At 48.8% G+C, this 22,297-nt stretch overlaps 1 protein-coding gene across 1 annotated transcript in view; it reads left to right on the top strand.

Annotated features, from left to right (window-relative positions):
• Window positions 1–2,368: 2,368 nt before the first annotated feature.
• Window positions 2,369–22,297, top strand: part of LOC146076000 (uncharacterized) — a 31,059-nt gene continuing 11,130 nt past the window's right edge. Inside the window, exons 1-2 of the mRNA XM_083185758.1 lie at window positions 2,369–2,529; window positions 13,218–13,344. The gene's annotated coding sequence lies outside the window, so the exon portion shown is untranslated. The remainder of the gene's footprint in view (window positions 2,530–13,217; window positions 13,345–22,297) is intronic.

A 22,297-nucleotide genomic window follows, 5' to 3' on the forward strand; every position in this document is an offset into this window, starting at 1 on the left:
AAAAGGTACTTATGTAGTATCTGGGCTGCCGATTTTTTGATTGTATGCCTTACGTTAAGGCATACAATCAGATGCGATGCGATGCGATATCGCATCGCATTGCATCGCATGCGACCATCGGATGCGATGACCCGATTTTTCCATAGGAATCAATGTTAAAATGGACTGAGTCCATTTTAACATGGAATTCAATGGGAAAAAGGGGTCCTTTTCATACCCCTACTATCCAAGTGGGCATGGAGTTGGATATAAACCTGTGGCGAGCGTAGCGAGCCACCGAGCCCGAAGCGTGGCGAGCGAAGCGAGCCCCGCGAGGGGACGGTATTCTGTGTCCCCTCGCGGGGCTCGCTACGCTCGCCACGCTTCGGGCTCGGTGGCTCGCTACGCTCGCCACAGGTTTATATCCAACTCCATGCCCACTTGGATAGTAGGGGTATGAAAAGGACCCCTTTTTCCCATTGAATTCCATGTTAAAATGGACTCAGTCCATTTTAACATTGATTCCTATGGAAAAATCGGGTCATCGCATCGCATCGCATCCGATGGTTGCATGCGATGCGATGTACCCGATTTAGAAATCGGCAGCCCAGATACTACATAAGTACCAAAAAAAACCCCAAAAAGTTGCTGATCAGCACAGATATACTGATCAGCACAAAAGGGGTGCAGCAGACACAAAATATAGCACTCTCTATCACTCTCTATCACTCTCTGTCACTATCTCTCACTATCTCTCACGATCTGTGACTCTATGACACTGCAGCAGCAGGACACAGGAAGTCACAAGATCCAGGAAGCATCCAGCTGCTGGCAGCACGCTACCAGCGGTGATCAGCGGTGATCAGGTAAGTATCAGGCAAGGTTCAGGTATGTATATCACGACAGAGTGGCCGGTGACCGCTCTGCACGCAATTCCAGACCGGAATGGCGTCTGCAGCGCAGTCACCGTTAGTTTAAATGACGCGCCTTGGCTGTGATTGGTCCGTCGGTCCGACGGACCAATCACAGCCTTGGGGGCAGGTGGGGTGAGGTGGGGTGAGGTGTGGTCATCACCGGTGACCCCCTCATGCCCCCTCACACCCGGCGGTGATTGACACCTGTGTTACTGAGCGTCTGATTCGCCGGTAACACAGGAAAACGCTGCGACTGGCTGTTCACATTGAACAGCCAATCACAGCGATCGCCGACGGGGGGGGGAAGCATCGCCACCCCCCCTGGGCATGCAGGGACATGTCTGCTGTCAGGGACAGCAGACATGTTTAAACTGTCCCCGCGTCTATAGACGCGGGGACAGTTTAAAGTCATGACGTATATATACGTCATGTGTCGGGAAGTACATCCCGGCCATGACGTATATATACGTCAAATGTCGGGAAGGGGTTAATGTGTGTTTCACCCATTAGCTACATTGTGTGCTGTGTTTTGAATGTTTAAATGTTTAATATCATTTTGAAGTAAAGTTAACACAAATGCTGAATGTCATTTTCCAATTATATATAAGTGACGCACAAAATTTAAATTTCCTTCCAAAGTTGCGCAGCCAAAATCTTTAGCCGCACACAGCCTTGGTCAACTTAGAGGGAACATTGATTTACAGTATATCTAATTGCATCCCACCAGGACTGTCCTGTAATCTGATGGGACTGCCATGCTATGGAATTCTATCCTTATGTATCCCTTCTATTATCCCTATAGATTGTAAGATTGCGAGCAGGGCCCTCCTACCTCCATGTATCTACCCAGTTTGTTTAATCACTGTAGTTTGCAATTGTAAAGCGCAACGTAATATGCTGTGCTATATAAGAACTGTAAATATAGGGGATGCAGTTACGATCCCGGCGGTCGGGATCCCGGCGTTCAGAATCCCGACGCCGGAATCCTGACCGCCGAAATGCCGACACTTTCTCCCTCCTGGGGTGTCCACGACACCCCTGGAGGGACAATAAATTAGTGTGCCGAGTGCAGCGAGGCACCGGGCCCGCTGCGTGGCGAGCGCAGCGAGCCCGCAAGGGGGGGCGATTCACGTCCCCCCTTGTCGGCATTTCGGCTGTCGGGATTCCGGCGTCGGGATTCTGAACCCCGGGATCCTGACCGCCGGGATTCAATACTGAATCCAAATATAGCCATCTTGGATTTGCCCTTAGTTAAAATGGCCACTGTAGCATCACCATATATACACCTCTCTAGAATAAAAAGGGGGTGGGGACTGACACAAACAGGAAGTGCAATGATAGCTGGGACCTGTATAAGAGTGCACCAGTGTGGCCAATTCCGCTTATAATTCTGCTTGGTTTTTCCCAATTAGCTTGTTTTCCTGCTAGTTGTGGGTAGCTTGTTTGTGAGGTTGTTGCCTTGTTCTCAGGGCCAGTCGTGGATTGGACGCTGCAGAACAAATCTGGCTCGTGATTTGCTGTGCAGGGATCAGGTGGGTGGGTCTGCAAGCAGCAGGGTAGTGCTCACTGCTTCCTGTAGCTGCTGTATGGTGTGCTGCCTGATATCTGCAGGGATCTGGGTGACGGATAGAAGCAGGTATGTGTATGTGTGCTGCAGCAGCCTGTACATCAGCAGCCACTCAGCCTCCACATTCCCTGGGCTTCCTTATAGTTACTTATCTCACACGGAAGCCGGGGCTGCTCTGGCCGTTCTCTGTGTGCTGCTGTACATTCCTCAGCAGCAGGGAGGGGGAGGACGGGGGACTGCTGCACTAATCTCACCCTGTACTCGGGCTGAGAACACAGATTTATCAGAGGTGCAGCAGCAGCAGGGAGGGGGAGGACGGGGACTGCTGCACTAATCTCACCCTGTACTCAGGCTGAGAACACAGACTTATCAGAGGTGCAGCAGCAGCAGGGAGGGGGAGGACGGGGACTGCTGCACTAATCTCACCCTGTACTCCGGCTGAGAACACAGACTTATCAGAGGTGCAGCAGCAGCAGGGAGGGGGAGGACGGGGGACTGCTGCACTAATCTCACCCTGTACTCGGGCTGAGAACACAGACTTATCAGAGGTGCAGCAGCAGCAGGGAGGGGGAGGACGGGGACTGCTGCACTAATCTCACCCTGTACTCGGGCTGAGAACACAGACTTATCAGAGGTGCAGCAGCAGCAGGGAGGGGGAGGACGGGGGACTGCTGCACTAATCTCACCCTGTACTGGGGCTGAGGACGCAGACTTATCAGAGGTGCAGCAGCAGCAGGGAGGGGAGGACGGGGGACTGCTGCACTAATCTCACCCTGTACTCGGGCTGAGAACATAGACTTATCAGAGGTGCAGCAGCAGCAGGGAGGGGGAGGACGGGGGACTGCTGCACTAATCACACCCTGTACTCGGGCTGAGAACACAGACTTATCAGAGGTGCAGCAGGGAGGGGGAGGAGGGGGACTGCTGCACTAATATTACCCTGTACTCGGGCTGAGAACACAGACTTATCAGAGGTGCAGCAGCAGCAGGGAGGGGGAGGACAGGGGACTGCTGCACTAATCTCACCCTGTACTCGGGCTGAGAACACAGACTTATCAGAGGTGCAGCAGCAGCAGGGAGGGGGAGGACGGGGACTGCTGCACTAATCTCACCCTGTACTCGGGCTGAGAACACAGACTTATCAGAGGTGCAGCAGGGAGGGGGAGGATGGGGGACAGAAGCAGCACTCCTCCTGTACTAAAGGTGCCCGCACTCTAGTATAATGCTGGGTGGTATTAGAAGAGTGATTGACAGCGTTATACACACAAAGTTCCCACCAAGCGTTATACACAAACCCGCCCCCCAGGAAAAAGTCCAGTGTTATACACACCACCACCCCCTTCACATCACCTTCCCCCACCCAGTCAGGGCTACAGTACACCATCCACCATTACTCCACAGCCACCAGGTGAGCGGCAGGTCTGCCCGCACCCCCGCGACCCACCCTCCCATGATTCGTGGGCCCCCGCGCCCCCCCCTCGCGATTTGCTGACCCCTGTGACCCCCCCTTCCCGCGATTCACGCCCCCTGCGATTCACGGCACCCCCTGTGACCCCCCTCCCACAATTTGCGGACCCCCATGACCCCCCTACCGCGATTCGCAGCCACCCTCCTGCGTTTCAAGGACCCCCGCGCCCCCCCTTTCCCGCGATTCACGTCGACCCCACTCTCGCGATTTGCGGCCCCACTCCCGCAATTCACGGACCACCACAACCCCCCTCCCGCAATTTGCAGACCACCACTACCCCCTCCCATGATTCACGCCCCCGTGATTCATGACACTCCCCCTGCGCCCCCCCCTCCCGCAATTCGCGGACCCCCTCAACCCCCTCCTGCAATTCTCGCCCCCCCTTCCCGCAATTTGCGGACCCCCCTTCCCATGATTCACGTCCCCCCGTGCCGCCCCCCTCCCGCGATTTGCGGACCCCCACAACCCCCCGTCCCGCGATTCACGGCACCCCCCCCCCCTCTGCTATTTGCGGACCCCCGCGACCCCCCCCCCCTCCCGCAATTTGCGGACCCCCCTTCCTGGGATTCGAGCAACATTCAAAAGGTCGACATGGGTTTTTTCACTGTTTTATTTACCCGAATGTCAACACATTCGACATGGACAAAGTTTATAGTGCACCACATCCGCTCGCTACACTCGGCTCACTATTTTATTCTCCCACCACGCCCTAAGCATGGGTCTTCAACCTGTGGCCCTCCAGATGTTGTGAAACTACATGTCCCAGCATGCATTGCCACATTTTTTCCTATAAGAGCATGCCAAAACTGTCAGGGCATGCTGGGAAATGTAGTTCCACAACATCTGGAACTACAGTGGATGCCCTAGTGGATGGTAGGGTATGAAATACCGCCTGTCGGCACAGGGCAGTTAAAAAACTGTCAAACCCCATGTCGACCTTTTGAATGTCGTCCTAGACACGGTCGAACTAATGACCTGTCGAACTAATGACCTTTTGACCTAGAATCATGTTCACCTTTTCCCATGTCGATCTAGACCTATGTCGACCTAATGACTATCGACCATCATTCTGTAGACCAAATGACCGCATCCCGTACTAGTGATAGCACTAACCACACTGACTGCCCTCTATAAGGAAACCACTATATATATATATATATATATATATATATATATATATATATATATATATATATATATATATATATATATATATGTCACTCACCAGTCTTGCAGCTTACATAAGTGTTTTTAATCAGGCAGCATGGCAGACAATTGTCCGGTCAACATTTCGATCCACCTCTAGGACCTTTGTCATGAGTCCTATACATGGAAAGCAGACTCTTGTGTCGCGCCCAGAGAATTGATGTAATTTTTTGTATGTTGGGGCTGCCTATCTCACAAGATCCCCGGTTGGAGGGGGAATATGGGAGCACAGTTGTGAGTTGGCGCCACTAATGATGATCTTCACAATTTCATCAGTCCATCCTTAATAGAATTCACTCTAGTATATAGAATGAGTCCAAATAATTAAAAAAATTTATTAAAAACGTCTCTTAATCAACAAAGTGGCAACAAGTCATCCAGATCTTAATGGTTTTCATTGAGACAATTCAAACGCTTGATAACAGCAGAAGAAAGCCAACGCGTTTCGCCCTTAAAGGGACTTCATTAGGGGTTAACTACAAAATTAATTGATAACATTTAGAATGTAAATTTGTTTAAAAATTGTAAAAAACAACAATGGACTACATAATGGCATACTGGTACAGTACATTTTTTGGCTACATATGTCATGATTTCTTTACATGAAAGGGATAAAAACATCAAGGGAGAAAATGGAGACAGGTGAACCGACATGGAACAGCAAAACAGATATACCATTTATGGTACAAGATAATGTGGTTAATTACATACCGCATCGTAAGGATTTAATAAGGCAGTCTTTCCCAAGAGGAATTAATTCCTATTAGGTGGTAAGTGAGTCCTTGAAACAGTATAACACCTAGTAAGGGATAATGAGAATTCCTTATCATAAATAGGTTTATTCCTTATCAGAAATAGGTTTCTCCCATTCAAATGGAGATTATTTGTTAAGCCATCTGTACAATTTGAGAGGAGTACCCCACTCCATTGGTTGAGTAGACAAATGAAAGAAGTACCAATTAGTGTGTTTTCTGTGGATAAACCAACCGGCTGGGTGGCGGAAGACCTTTCTCCTGGATATGCTGCTAATATATTTGCAGTCTGATGTTACGTTAGTGGATAAGGTCTCTCTTTAATGGCAGTACCTATGTACAAATGTTCCATTTAGTGTGAAACCACTTACTGGGACTAAGAGGGTTATTTTGGTTCACTCTTTCTGACAAATTCCTTCTTAGATGGACAAAACCATGTGCACTGCAGGCGGGCAGATGCAACTTGTGCAGGGAGAATTAGATTTGGGTGACTTATTCTCAGTACTATTGGGATGGAATCTGACATAATTAAATCCCCTTAAATGTAACATCTGGTAGGAATACATAACAAACTACAGATTAATTCATTACAAGCATATATCAGTTATGCAAAGTTCTACATACTATCTGCAATAGTCAATTTAGGTTGCTTACCCTTCAATGAGTGTGCTCTGGTCACAGGCTCTGTCTGAATGAGACTGCTCTATTCTCTGATGAGGGTTAAATAGGGCTAGGGGATGACATCACTTCCTCTCATTGGCTAAATAACTGGGATAATAAGACTGTTGATACTCTGTCATTTTGATACCCAAACGCCTTCCTGGTAAAGGGTTTGCCTGGAACTGAAGCCTCGGTGGGGGCAGACAGGATCCTGCAGACTGGTGGGTGCCTGCAGGCCAGAAGACCATGTGTGCCACGGCCAGGTGGTCCTTCTGGTCCAGCCTCCTCTTTCCTCATTGCGGGGGGCTGAGCTGATGCCTGCGCGTCACAGCCGGGTGAAGCGGCCAGGGGATCCTGGATACTTTTATGTAACAAAATCAAGCGCTTGTGTTGTGAATATTGCTAATGTGCATGCCCCACAAAATAAGTAAAATAAAAATAAATATAAAAATCAAATTAATAATAATAATAATAAGGGCCAGGGGATCCTGCTGGAGGCTGCGGTGGACTCCTCTGGTGGGGCCGTGGATGCTGCCACACTCTGGCGCCCTCTGTTCCTTCTCCACCTCCCTTCCACCTCTTCCTCTGTCTCTGTGTTAAGCGCCGCAGGAGCGCTCCAGGAAGGACAGAGCGGCATGTTCGTTCAGCCGCCTGTCCTTCCGGCTCTGACGTCCGTTTGCTAAGCAACCAGGGACGCCGAAGGACGCCGGGGGGACTTCCTGCCCACGGCAGCGCCGTTGCCTAGCAACGGCAGACGCTGCCGGGCAGAGAGGCAGGATAGCCTCTAATACTGTAGGTTAAAATAAAGCAGACCACAGGTGTCTGAGGGGGTTTATCAGGGCAGGCGGGGCTCAGGCCCCAGTTCCATTGGCTCCTGTCTTCTTTATCTAGGGAGCCAGCCCAGCAGTCCTCGCCGGTGATAGCTCCTGTTTGGTCCTATCTGCCAGCTCCTGTCCGGTCTGCTTCCCTGCTGTTCCCAGTGGTATCCTTGTGGACATCCCATCTTCAGGGTTCTCCCAGCGTCGTGAGTTGCCCCACTTGGGGTAGTTTCCTTTTGCCTTTTTTCATTATTGTTCCTTGCCTTGTATATCTTCTTTCTGTCTGCCGGTTTGGCAGGTCCTTTTCGTTGGGGCATCTATTTTCAGCTCCCATCCTTTTCCTCCCCTTGCTTCCCAGTCCACCTGGGAATCTCAGTCCCTCTAGTTCTATTGTGCTTTTGTATTTTGCTTTGTATTCTTTTTGTTCCCTGGGCGACTGTTGTCGCGGGTTGTGGCTGCGTTAGCCAGGGTTCGGCAAGTTGCCGTTTGTTAATTTTAGTTAGGACCCTTAGCCAGCTTTCCTCTTGGCCGTACCCTAGGGGGGTCCCCGGCTCCTTGTCCTTCCGTAACTCCTGGCTGCACCGGAGCTTGGGCGGGCGTAACTCGCCCATTCAAACGTGGCGGCTACAGGCGAAGCCTAGAATATCTGCAGGAGTCGGTCACCCAGCCTGGGGGGTACAACAGAGGTAGTGTAGGGTTTTTGCCGTGGCTGTCCTAAACAGCAGTCCCGGCTGTGGGGTCACACCCGAAACCTAACACTCGGCCTCCCTCGTGCTCGTCCTCTCCCTTCTGCAAGGCTCCCCATCTCCGGTGGCCGGGGAGGAAAGCTCCGGTGGATGGGAGCTCGCATGTGTGTGGCCATCCTTGGCCCCACCAGATGCAAAAAAATATATATATTTGTATATATAAATGTCCAAAAGAACAGCACTCAGGAGGCAGTAATTAAACAAAAAAACAAGTCTGTATTAAAGAACAAGCTTTCGGGGTGTGACCCCCTTCATCAGGTCTGTACCTGATGAAGGGGGTCACACCCCGAAAGCTCGTTCTTTATTACAGACTTGTTGTTTTGTTTAATAACTGCCTCCTGAGTGCTGTTCTTTTGGACATTTGCATAATTTTTCTTCGGGCACCGGGGCCTATTGTCATTTGAGCTACTAGAGAGTGCCGGTTGATTTGGATCTTTATTTGTATATATAGATATGCTTTCTTACAGGGATGTTATTAGTCTAGTGCTATTCGGTCCCTCACACCATTAGTACCAACAAACATATTCAAAAAATAGAAAATAGAAAACTGGATGTGTTCCAGGTCCATCTCCATCACCAGAAGCAATTTAATGGACTATTTTCATTTAGGCTTTGCGGGGCTACAGTGTCCAGTGTGTAGATTGATTTCACTTTGCGTTGCCGTAAAGTTCTCATTCGGTCCCCACCATGAATTGGTTTGGATACATGGTCACTCAACATTGATTTAATGCTGGCTTCTTGGTGTCCATATTCCAGACAATGTTTTGCCACTGGTTTTATCCATTTTACCAGTCTCTAAAGCCAGTCTGATAGTATACCTGTGGTTGGCCATGCGATCTCGGAATGGTCTTGTAGTCATCCCAACATAATATGACCCACAGGGACATATCAGCATGTATATAGCAAATGCCAAAGTACGTGTTAGTCGATATCGGATCTTTATCCGCTTTCCAGTTAGTGGATGTGCCAATGTCCCTCCAATCAGCATTGCACTACAAGTAGTGCATCCTTTGTATCACACACATCCAGGTTTATTGGCCTGCAGCCATTGTGAACAACTGATAGGGACACTTTGCTACAAGCCACCAGCCAGCATCTGGTACAACTAAAGTAAAATTTACTGATTTCACAATTTTTACGGGTTTTACGAACAAACTCCCCAGAGGAACTTTTGGTGATACAACTAAATGAAATGAAGTTTAGATCTTAGTATGACCAACTTCAAAGGGTTCACAATGGCTGCAGTCCAGTAATACATCTCATGTGAAATAGAAACTCCCATCTCAGTGACCTTCCCCCACAGAGCGTGAATCCGCACCGGATTTCCACTGTTCTCTTAATGGTTAGACCCATCTGTGTGCAGAGACAGCAGTGTCCGGTGAGCGTATCCATCACCATGGTGACTGTAACTAAGCAACACTAAGAGCATATTGATTGGCTTATACTATACAGGTAGAGATGCAAAGCTAGAGGGCAGAGAGACTGAATGGGGGACATTTACTAAGATGTGTTTTCTACTTTACATGTGATGTTGCTATGGGCAACCAATCAGAATCCACTTCTTATTTATTTCGCACCCTCTAGAAGATAGTAGACAGGGTCTGATTGGTTGCCCATAGCAACATCACATGTGAAGTAGAATAAACATCTTCGTAAATATCCCCCTTTGATTCCTATTGGGAGAAAATGCTGTATACTGCAAATAACTTATTATTATTATTATTATTATTATTATTATTATTATTTACAGCACAAGCATTAGAGAGAGCTGTTGTTGCAGGGAGGTGGAAAGTTGTGGAGACTGAATAGCATTAGTGTTTCTGCTTTCCAGTATCATACGCTAGTCATCAAATACTGGACGAGAGATTCCACCATGTCCAAGGCACTGATAGTATTAGCTTCTGCTTGTCACAAATGACTGCTCAGAGCATCTCTGTTGCATTTATTGCAGTGCAGAGTGTCCGCTCGGCTGTCTGATAAATGTAGGGTAGGGATTTATATCACTGTATATGTCCCCTATAGATAGAGAGAGTCTGGGAAATTAGACAGTATCTGTTCTGCTGTCTGACATCTGCTATATAAGCAGATATATAAATTATAGGCCCTTATTCTGATCGGTGCGGTAATATCTGCGTGCAGTCGGTCCTCCGATGTTTTGTGTCTGCGCATGTGCAGAGGCGTCTCTGCGCATGTGCGACCGGGACGCATGTCCAAATTCCGCATGAAATGTGTACACTACGAACAGGGGGTGGAGAGGGGCGTGAAGGGCTGTTTGGGCTCATTACCATATGTTTACACCCCGCGTTTCATGGGCGTTCCCATGCAAACGCTGGGCGTACGTATGGTAATGCAGTCGTGACGCATGTGTAGGGGGCGGACATATGACATCGCCGGATGTCAGCTGCCCGCCCAGATCCCTGCTTTTGCACGGAGAAATGTCCGTGTGGTCTGAGCTCGCGGGAGCTGCCTGACCACTCGGTCCTGCATTCGATGGTCTGCGACCATCGAATGATGGGGGAGGTTCCCTGAGATGGAGGAGGCGTATTCATGAGAAATACACTCGTGCTCCATGCGGTCAGCGGCTTACCGTATTCGGACGGAGTGAGCGATCCGTACGAAAGGCGGGGTTTAGGACGCACGGTCCTGGCCGCATATTCGGCTCCAACCGCACCGACCAGAATAAGGCCCATAGAGACAGGTAGCGGTTTCTGCTGTCCTGAACTGGCTGTAATCACTATTTTCTGATGCTCTGGCAGCGTTTCTAGCTGTCAGAATGAGAGAACCGTTGTAGTATAGAGATCTATGTATAGAGCCACTTAGAATGCGTCAGATCGGATTTTTAAACAGTTTGTTTAAACTATCTAAACAGTATTACACATGAAGGCAATTTGATACAATCGTTTATAAAAAGTAGCTTTCTCAGCACACATGAAGCAATTTAAAACAATTGATATACAGAGGCACTTGTTTCTGTTTATTCAGAATCTCTATTTATCAAATGAATACACCCAAAATGCGAGATCTATGTATAGAGCCACTTGGAATGTATCAAACAGGATTTTTAAGCAGTTTGTTTTAAACTATCTAAGCAGTATCCAATATAAAGGCAAATTGAAACAATTGTTTCTGGAAAGTAGCTTTTTTTATCACATATGAAGGAATTCAAAGCAATTGATATGTGGGGGTACTGTTTCTGTTTATTCAGGACCTGTAATTGCCAAATTATTACACTCAAAATGCCAATTTCAATGTTACTGAGAAATATAACAGTATATCAGTATATCTATAGCAAAGTTCAAAGGATAAGAGGGTAAGGAAAAGCCGGGAGCTTCCTATGTGGCAGGAACACATATGATATATTGTATGCAGCCCTTTCACAAGCAGGGGTGCCGAGAGGGGGGGGGGGGCAGGTACAGTTTACCCGGGTCCGGGCCTGTCATGGGGGCCCTGGTCTGGACACACAGTTTTTTTTATTTCTTGGCGAGTGTGCCGGGTCAGAATGCTCTTCAGGAGTGGCATTGGGAGTGCGGATGTGGGCGGATGTGGGCCGGCGTGGGGGCAGCAGCATCACAGAGGTCCTTCTGAGCTTTGTTCCATCCTCTGACTCCAGGGCCTGCTGAGAGCCAGCCACGTGACTTGGCAGTTTACCATGGCTCGGTGACAGGAGGATACTTAGGGTAGGTAGTCCATGGGTGCCGGGAGGAACTGAGTCAGAGAGAGGCCACCTCCCGTGGGAGCACCACCCACTCCACAGATTCCAGCCCACAACGCTTCCCACATTCCCATCCCAGCCGCCACCAGCAGCAGCAGGTGCCATGTCTCCAGCCCAGCAGTCACAGACCTGGTTCCCCACCCATGTCCAGGTCACTGTGTTCCAAGGTGGAAGGTGGGTGGCTGGTTGCTCTGTGTCTGCTGCCTCCCTCCATGGTGCTGGGGCTGAGATCCAACTCTGGAAGTCAGCATGTAACCCCTGGCAGAGCATGTACTGGAACTCCATGGCAACGAGCGTGTTAACCCCTGGCAGAGCATGTAACCCCTGGCAGAGCATGTACTGGAACTCCATGGCAACGAGCGTGTTAACCCCTGGCAGAGCATGTAACCCATGGCAGAACATGTAAATCCATGGCAACGAGCATGTTAACCCCTGGCAGAGCATGTAACTCCTGGCAGAGCAGGTTAAACCCATGGCAAAGAGCATGTTAACCCCTAATATGCAATCAACATTACAGTGTGTGGAACAACATGTAATGGGTATTATGGCATGTGGTAAAATATGTAATAGGTATTACGGTGTGTGGCATAATGTGTAATGGGTGTGTAACATGTGTAATAGGCATTACAGTGTAAAGTTTTGTCCCTGTATCCACCTTGGAAGCAGTGGCGTAACAATGGGTCCACAGAGCAGGGAGCTCTGTCGGTGGGGGCCCCAGGAAGTTTTTGTACCGGGGCCCAGGATTTCTCTTGGCGGCCCTGTTCACAAGTGATGTATCACATGCGACCCCTGTTCCCCGCATGCAGGTCCGACCTTCGACTCAGGCCTGATATGCACAGGGCATCGCATCGGATCCGATGGCATGTCATACAGATGGGGCCATTCTCCTCAGTGCCACCTGCTCACCATATCTCAGTAGCTGGTGGGTTAGGATGTGTGGGCACCCCGTTCTGTCGGACAGCACGATGGGAGCCACTCTAATGAGAGTGGCCCCATCTGTACACATCTAGTTTGGGCCAATTTCTCAGCCCGATCCATCGGAGATGGATGAAATTGGCCCAAATCGCTGTAAAACTTCTCCGAGCTTTGTATCTCTACCCGTATAATATAAGTTAATGATGTGCTCTTAGATCAGTATTGATTATTTACAGTTACCATGGTGATGGATACACTCTGTTAATTAAGAGAAGAACGGAAATTCGGGGCAGATTCACGCTCTTTGAACCTACACCGGAAGGTAACATTTATACCGTTGTGTCTGACGACGGTTGGAATAAAGTGAAACGTTATATGAGGTGACGGACTATCTGACTTACTGAGACCAGTCTGTGAGTGCCGCCAATTTACACCAGTATATGTGAGTTATTCCTATAACCATTGTCTCCTTATACTCAGGTGCAGATCTGTATTGCCGTGACTGCTGTATGATCTCTGTAACTGGAGGCAGAAACATAACCGGACCCTCCTCTCCCCTCCGGTGTATGTGGGAAACTGCAGCTGGCCAGTGATACGGGAGAGCAAGGTGAGCAGAGCAGCTTTTTATGCCAAGCCATAGCCTGAATTGAAAGTGACAGAGCAGGTCGTGTAGCCAAGCCAGGCAGGCCTGAACTGAAAGTGACAGAGAAGGTTGCGTAGCCAAGCCAGGCAGTCCTTAACTGAACGTGATAGAGCAGGTCGTGTAGCCAAGCCAGGCAGTCCTGAACTGAAAGTGTCAGAGCAGGTCGTGTTGCCAAGCCAGGCAGTCCTGAACTGAAAGTGACAGAGCAGGTCGTGTAGCCAAGCCAGGCAGTCCTGAACTGAAAGTGATAGAGCAGGTCGTGTAGCCAAGCCAGGCAGTCCTAAACTGAAAGTGACAGAGCAGGCCGTGTAACCAAGCCAGGCAGTCCTGAACTGAAAGTGACAGAGCAGGTTGTGTAGCCAAGACAGGCAGTCCTGAACTGAAAGTGACAGAGCAGGCCGTGTAACCAAGCCAGGCAGTCCTGAACTGAAAGTGACAGAGCAGGTTGCGTAGCCAAGCCAGGCCGAACTGAACTGAAAGTGATAGAGCAGGTCGTGTAGCCAAGCCAGGCAGTCCTGAACTGAAAGTGATAGAGCAGGTCGTGTAGCCAAGCCAGGCAGTCCTGAACTGAAAGTGATAGAGCAGGTCATGTAGCCAGGCCAGGCACACCTGAACTGAAAGTAACAGAGCAGGTTGTGTAGCCAAGCCAGGCAGTCCTGAACTGAAAGTGACAGAGCAGGTCGTGTAGCCAAGCCAGGCAGTCCTGAACTGAAAGTGACAGAGCAGGTCGTGTAGCCAAGCCAGGCAGTCCTGAACTGAAAGTGACAGAGCAGGTCGTGTAACCAAGCCAGGCAGTCCTGAACTGAAAGTGATAGAGCAGGTTATGTAGCCAAGCCAGGCACACCTGAACTGAAAGTGACAGAGCAGGTTGTGTAGCCAAGCCAGGCAGTCCTGAACTGAAAGGGACAGAGCAGGTCGTGTAGCCAAGCCAGGCAGTCCTGAACTGAAAGTGACAGAGCAGGTCGTGTAGCCAAGCCAGGCAGTCCTGAACTGAAAATGACATAGCAGGTCATGTAGCCAAGCCAGGCAGTCCTGAACTAAACGTGATAGAGCAGGTTGTGTAGCCAAGCCACGCAGTCCTGAACTGAAAGTAACAGAGCAGGTTCTGTAGCCAAACCAGGCAGTTGTGAACTGAAAGTGACAGAGCAGGTTGTGTAGCCAAGTCAGGCAGTCCTGAACTGAAAGTGATAGAGCAGGTCGTCTAGCCAAGTCAGGCAGTCCTGAACTGAAAGTGATAGAGCAGGTCGTCTAGCCAAGTCAGGCAGTCCTGAACTGAAAGTGACAGAGCAGGTTGTGTAGCCAAGCCAGGCAATCCTGAACTGAAAGTGACATAGCAGGTCATGTAGCCAAGCCAGGCAGTCCTGAACTAAACGTGATAGAGCAGGTTGTGTAGCCAAGCCACGCAGTCCTGAACTGAAAGTAACAGAGCAGGTTCTGTAGCCAAACCAGGCAGTTGTGAACTGAAAGTGACAGAGCAGGTCAGGTAGCCAAGCCAGACAGTCCTGAACTAAAAGTGACAGAGCAGATCGTCTAGCCAAGCCAGGTAGTCCTGAACTGAAAGTTACAGAGCAGATTGTGTAGCCAAGCCAGGCAGTCCTGAACTGAAAGTGATAGAGCAGATTGTGTAGCCAAGCCAGGCAGTCCTGAACTGAAAGTGATAGAGCAGGTTGCGTAGCCAGGTCAGGCAGTCCTGAACTGAAAGTGATAGAGCAGGTCGTGTAGCCAGGTCAGGCAGTCCTGAACTGAAAGTGATAGAGCAGATTGTGTAGCCAAGCCAGGCAGTCCTGAACTGAAAGTGATAGAGCAGGTTGCGTAGCCAGGTCAGGCAGTCCTGAACTGAAAGTGATAGAGCAGGTCGTGTAGCCAGGTCAGACAGTCCTGAAGTGAAACTAAACTGTGCGTGTGTGTGTGTGTGCGTGTGTGTGTGTGATTGGAGAGTGAGGTGCAGGAGAGTAGTGGAGTGGCAAATATTTAACCAATAGTTTTTGTTGCTCTAAGTGTCACAAATATTTGCAGTAGATTTTTCTACTGAACTCTATTCTGACGAATAAGATTATACAATTTATCCTACCCAAGCAAGGGGACATAAATTCATAACCTGAAAGGTGTTCTTCTAAGAAGTGTAAATATTATATGTTTTGTGTGTCCTTATGTATGTGTGTGTGTGATGTATAGACTTATCTTATAAAGAATTAATAAAAGCGAAGTTTTACGAAAAAAATCCATAGGGGAATTCCCCCTACTACACCCCAATAAACACTAAATTACCACTTAGATTCCTAGGACTTGTACAACCCTCTAATTGACTGAACGCTATCATAACAATCATATTGTCTGACAAGAGTGCCCCAACAAAAAGGGTCTTTTTCTTTCTATCTTCCACACTCAGACTGATAAAAGCACTCACATACTCTGCCAAACAAGTGCATACTGAGCACTGGCATGGAGGGCCTTGTGATTACGTCAATGGGTCACGGATACTGACTCAAAATGCAGTGTGGAGTGTCTACTCTTCATGGGGGAAAGGTTGTTTGGGAGCGAATTAGATGACTAGATTTCTAAGGCTACTGCCGGGAAATGTACATTTCTCCCTATGGTATCCAAGCAGGTCTGCCGTCCCTTCTCAGGACCTAGCCAGCAGTCCTTTTGGGCTTCCAGGTTGTGCCCAAAGGTCAGAGGTGCCTCCAATGTCAACAAACTAGGGTGTAGTGCTCAATGTAATATATTGCTCAATGTAATATAGCAACAAAAAAGGCCAACAAAACTCTAGCATGTATCAAAAGGGTCCCCGCACTATAAAAAGGATGTCATAGAATTAGAAAAAATCCAAAGAAAAGCCACAAAGCTTATTAGGGGAATGGAGAATATAAGCTACGAGTAAAGATTAAGCAATCTGGGACTATTTACACTAGAGAAGAGACGTTTAGGGGAGACATACTCAATATGTATAAATACATTAGGGGCCACTATAAGGAACTGTCAAACACCCTTTTTTCTGCTAGACAGGAATCTAGGACGCGAGGGCATGAGTTTAGATTAGAAGAAAAAAGATTTACTTCATCTAGAAGAAAAAAATTATTTACAGTCAGAACAGTCAAACTTGGGAACTCTCTTCCTGGAGAAGTGGTGTCAGCAGACACTATAAATACATTTAAAATAAGGTTGGATAAACATTTATTGGTTAAAAACTTCCACGGGTACGAATAAGTAACATAATCTGTCTTTAAAATATCGGAACATACTATACAACAAGGGAGAAACTATTATAAACATAGGTTGAACTAGATGGACGCAAGCCTTTATAAGCCTCACCTACTATGTAACTATGTTACAATGCCAAAAGAGTTCCATGAGAAAAATTCAGAAAGGCTCTGATGTTGGGGACCCAAGACCATAGCTCAAGTGCAGCTGCGTCTAAGCCCTCTGCATTACGGTGTTCACCCACCCAGAGAAATGCTCATGGTGGGAGCTTGGCTGTTGCACTTCAGTCACATGTGGGATGCCTCGTGCCTAGGTTCCATGGATCTTATTTCACAGGGCTACAGACTGGAGTTCAACAGATCGACTCCCTGAAGATATTTCAGGTCAGGACTTCCAGCAGCTGTGAAGGACAAGGTTATACAGCCGCAAGCAATCACAAAGCTGATGCAATCCTGGGTCATAGTACCTGTCCCATTGCAGGAACGGGGTCTGGGGCATTACTCCTACTTCTTTGTGGTACCAAAGCTGGATGGTTCGGTCAGGCCAATCCTGAATCTGAAATCCTTTAACCCCTATCTAAAGGTGTTCAAACTCAGGATGGAGTCATTGCGGGCCCTACGGGATTATCAGTTCCAAGTCTCGACTTTCATACTGTCAACAGCTCGGTGCATCTTCACGAAGGTGATGGCAGAAATGATGCTCCTGCTCAGGTCACAAGGGATAAATGTGAGTCCCTGAAGAAGACCCTTCAAGGGTCGCAACGCGTTGGAGAGACACCACACCTATCCAAGTCCAAGTCTCCTCCCGGCTGGGAGTAGAGTGCACGGAGCGTGTAGGGACTGAGACGCCGGTGCCGGGATCTCGCGCTAACGGTACCCGGAAGTCTCACCCCAAACACAATCTGTGAAACCCGGCGGGCTGCACGACTGAGGTGCGCATCGAGAGGTGATCGCGGCGTGGGACCAGAGGAGGACACAGTCCGGCGAACACAGGTCAGAGGTGTACTGCGGTCGGGACGGGACGCCAGCCCCCCGCACCACCAGTCCTGTGCAACTTAGACTTTCTCCCCCCCCCCCATTCCAGACTGCCTTTTGCCACCACACTTGTGCAGCATATCCCGCTGCCCACCACCTTGGGAACTTGAGCCACAGGCTCGTCACACTTGCACTACAGCACTTGCTTATTGTTCTGCAACACTGGACATTGTCAATTACATGCGTAGCAAGACACATGTTATAACTTTGTTCCTCACCGCAGCAATAAATGTGTGCTTTTTTCACCTGCAATCACGTCCAGCATTCATTTGTATATTGATATATGTAGACATACTGAGCGCAAGACCTCATAAAAACCCTTTGTCCATACTATCCAATAGAGGGCAGCCCCCCCTCTTTGAGGACCTGCAGCTTGTATGCTATCACACCCCCAATTGGGTTAGCGCCAACCAACCTTTTTCTGTTTAAATGTGAGTCCATACCTGGATGACCTACTGCTAAAAGCAAGGTCGGAGGGTGAATATATTCTCGCAATCAATCATACCATACAGGTGCTGTCAATGCGCAGGTGGCTCTTGAATCTACCAAACTCCTCCTTGGTCCTGAGCCAATGTATCCAATTTCTGGGGATGATCTTGGAAACAGTGGACCAGAAGGTATGCCTCCTTGAGGACAAGGTGATAGCACTTCAGTAACTGATAGCAGAAGCTCTTGCTCAGGACCTCATTTCCGTCCATCAGTGTATCAGGTTACTGGGCAAGATGGTGGCATCCTTCTAGGCAATCCAATATGGGAGATTCCACTCCAGTATTTTCCAATTGGATGTGCTGAGCAAGTGGTCCGGCTCACACCTCCACATGCACAAGAGGATAAGTCTGTCGTCTCAAGCCAAGCTATCTCTGCAGTGGTGGTTTCAGTCTTCCAACCTGTTGGTGGGACCGATTTTTGGGCTCCAGGACTGGATTCTACTCATGACAGACACCAGACTGCTAGGTTGGGGGGAAGTGACATAAGAGGTACACTTCTAGGGCAAGTAGACTCTGCGGGAATACAAGTTGCATGTAAACAACTTGGAATTAGGAGCAGTGTAGTCTTCTGCAGGCTGGCAGAGAGGCCAAGCAATACATGTCCAGTCGGAAAACGCAACAACGGTTGCTTATATCAACTGCCAGGGAGGTACACAGAGCGTAGCGTGCAAGAGAGAAGCACCAAGATTCATGGGCAGAACATCATGTCAGGGGTATCTCAGCAATCTTTGCTCTAGGAGAGGACAACTGGGAAGTGGACGATGCTCTGACAACAAGTTGGTCATACGATGTAGTCTATATCTTTCCTCCAATCCCCTTGCTCGCAAGGATCCTAAAGAGAGTGCGAAGTCTAAGATTAGAGGCAATACTGGAGCACCAGACTGGCCTCGAAGGGCCTTGTACGTGGATCTTCAGGCCATGTTAGTAGAAGATCCTTGGCATCTACCTTTCAGAGATGACCTATTCCTTCAAGGCCCGTTTGTCTACCAGGACTTAGGGCGGCTTTATTTGGCAGCCTGGAGGTTGAGCAGCAGATTTTGGCCCACAAGGGCCTTCCTGCCTCTGTAATCTGTACCATGACCCAGGCTAGAAAACTGGTAACTGCATCCCACTACCATTATATTTGGAGAAAATACTGTATATTGCCTGGTGGGAAAAAGAGAGCTTTCCATTGGCAGACTTTAAACTAGACTGCTTCTTGCAGTTTCTGCAGGCAGGTTTGGAATTGGGCCTTCGTTTGAAATCTTTAAAGGCTCATATCTCGGCTCTGTCCATTTTCTTTCAAAAGAAGTTGGTGGTCTTGCCTGAGATTCAGACCTTTCTCCAAGGGGTTCTGAAAATCCAACCCCCCCCCCCCCTTCGTGCCATCTACGGCACAAAGGGGGAGTTTGATGCGCTGTTATCATTTCTGAAGTCATCCTGGTTCAAGCCTTTGGAAACATCAGAAATGAAGCACGTCACGTAGAAGATGGTGGTGCTTTTGGCACTGGCTTCGGCTCCATGTGCAGTGGCGTAACTACAGTGGGTGCAGGGGATGCAATTGCTATGGGGCCCGAGGGCTTGGGGGGCCCAAGGACCTAGCACGCTATCTCCTGCTCCCTTTTAATTATTTTCTATATTGCCGCGTTGCCGTCCGTGCCCACCCCCCCTTCAGTGGCTATTAGCGCAGATGACAAGCAGCCAGCACACAGGAGACCTGCCGGGGTGCAGAACACCACACTCGCCACCACTGCGATTGCTGGAGCCGGCGCTGGGGAAGACACTCATCACCCGACTGCTACAGCTGGTGCACAATAGATCCACCGGCGCACAGTACACCAAACCCACCACCTCCATGATTGCTGGAGCTGGCACCAGGGAACAGGACACTGCACCGGTCACCCCAACTGCTGCAGCTGGTGTACAAACTGCCGGCATTGGGACGCAGTTACACACTACTGCAAGTGCTGGAGCCGGGGCTTTGACTCGCTGACGCCTGGACACAGTACCGCCCACACCACCACTGCCGGAGCCTGCTTGAGTAGAGGAGATTCATCCACTACTTCCAACGCAGGTGAGAAATAGACCAGTCTTGCAGGGAGGGAGGTGAGGGGAATTAAAGTGATGCCTGGCCACTGTTCCAAGTTTCAAATCATTGCACACCCCTCTGTCTGCTCTATCCCCTCCCCCCATGTATCCCGCTCTTCCTCCTCTTCTTTTCCCCCCTTCCCCTCTACTCCTCTTTTCCCATTCTACTCTCCTCCTCGCCCCTCCCCTCCTCTCTCCTCTTCTTCCCTTGTCTCCACGTACCCTCTTGCCTTGTCTCAGCTCCTCTATCTCACTCCCTTCCCCTCCCCCCTTTCCCTGTCTCACTCCCTCTCTCTCCCTCTTTCCCCTGTCTCACTCACCCTCTCTATCTCATCTATCTCCCCTCTCTTTTTCTCCCACATCGTTTTTACTCTCGACCCATCCCCTTCTCTCTCCCCTTTTTTTCTCTCCCCTTCTCTCTTCCCCTTTGAGATGAAAAATGCAAAGGGCAGCTCTCCTGGTAAGAGCTGCCCTTTGTGATCCCTGAAGCTGTCTGGACTTTAGGGTTTGTGACACAGGACTCCGCCTGCACGTGGGCAGAGACGCCTGTGACTGCAGGGCATGTTAGGAGGGATCCATGTCAGATTCCTCACCCAGCACTGCAAAGAGAAGCCATAGGTTTCTATGGGTAATGTCAGTTACAGCTAGCACTACCCTCAGCAGCGGAGCAGGGTTTTTAATGCATTTGTACTTTAATGCATCATGGCCTTTGCCACTCAGTTCCCTCACGCTTTGTTCTCTCCCCCTAATGTGCATTGTAGTGGCAATTTCAAAATGTTGCTATGGGGCCCATAAAGTTCTAGTTATGTCCATGTGTGTTGGAATTGGGAGCCTTGTTATGCAAGAGCCTGTATCTTGTCTTTCATGAAGATAGGGCAGAGCTTTGGACTTGTCCGCAGTTCCGGCCTAAGGTGGTTTCGGCATTACATCTGAACCAACCCATTGTGGTTCCTTTTAGTTCCAATCATCCTGGAATTCCAGAATTCTTGGATGTGGTTCGAATGCTTAAGGCGTATGTTAAATGATCTGCTCGAGTGCGTAAGACAGAATGGCTTTTTGTGTTTTATGGTGCACACAAGAAAGGTTGTCCTGCTTTAAAGCAGATGATTGCCCGTTGGATTTGTTCTACTATACAACAGGCTTATGGGGCAGCAAAATTGCCTACACCAACCTCATTGAAGGTTCATTCTATAAAGGCAGTGGGATCATCCTGGGTGGCTGCCCATGGGGTTTCAGCCCTGCAGCTCAGCAAAGCTGCTACGTGGTCAAGTCAACATACCATACAACATTTTTAAAGTTTGATACTCTGGCCAGAGAGGATACCCAGTTTGGGCAGGTGGTGTTACAGAAGTCTCCACACATTCCCGTCCGTTCTGGAAACTTTGTGACATCCTTATCGTATTGAGACCCCATATGGATGATAGAGAAAATAGGATTTTATTACCTACCAGTAAATCCTGTTCTCATAGTCCATATGGGATGCTGGGCGCCAGTTCTGTTAACTGTTATTGTGTTTGTTGTGTTGTGCTGGTATGAATCTCACCACATATCATGTATACGCATATCCTTTTCTCACATACGTTCATTCTCCTTTGGGCAGTTTTCCTTAACTGGCTTGTGGGTGTGAATGTGGAGAAAGTTATATGTGCCTGTCTCCTGCGGAGAACCCTCAATTCTCATTATATTGAGACCCCAGTATGCCATATGGACTATGAGAATAGGATTTGCCATTAGGTAATTAAAATCCTATTTTTGTTTTTTTTGTATCTGATTCCCAAGCACCAAACCTCTCCAGATCTCTAACATAGAAATGTGTGAACCCTGGTTCCTCTGCACACTTCACACTGAGCTGAGTGAAAGTGAGATGATCACTTTGTTCATATACCTATGGTGTGCCTGGAGAGTGTGGTGACATCCTACTGCATCAGCTGACCGTAGGGGGGATAGGATCACTAGCATGTGCTACCCATGTATGGTCAGTATTGTATGTTCTGTACATCTGAGGTCAGAGGAAAAACATTATACAACAATGATAGACACATTAATATACCGTGTATACTGTAGGAGGGTAGAGGTCTTTGTGCTGCCTGTGTGACTGCAAATAGAGTCCCGGCAATTTGGGAACAC

The sequence above is a fragment of the Crinia signifera genome, chromosome 4, assembly GCF_055691185.1.
Source record: "Crinia signifera chromosome 4, ASM5569118v1, whole genome shotgun sequence".
NCBI lineage: Eukaryota > Metazoa > Chordata > Amphibia > Anura > Myobatrachidae > Crinia > Crinia signifera.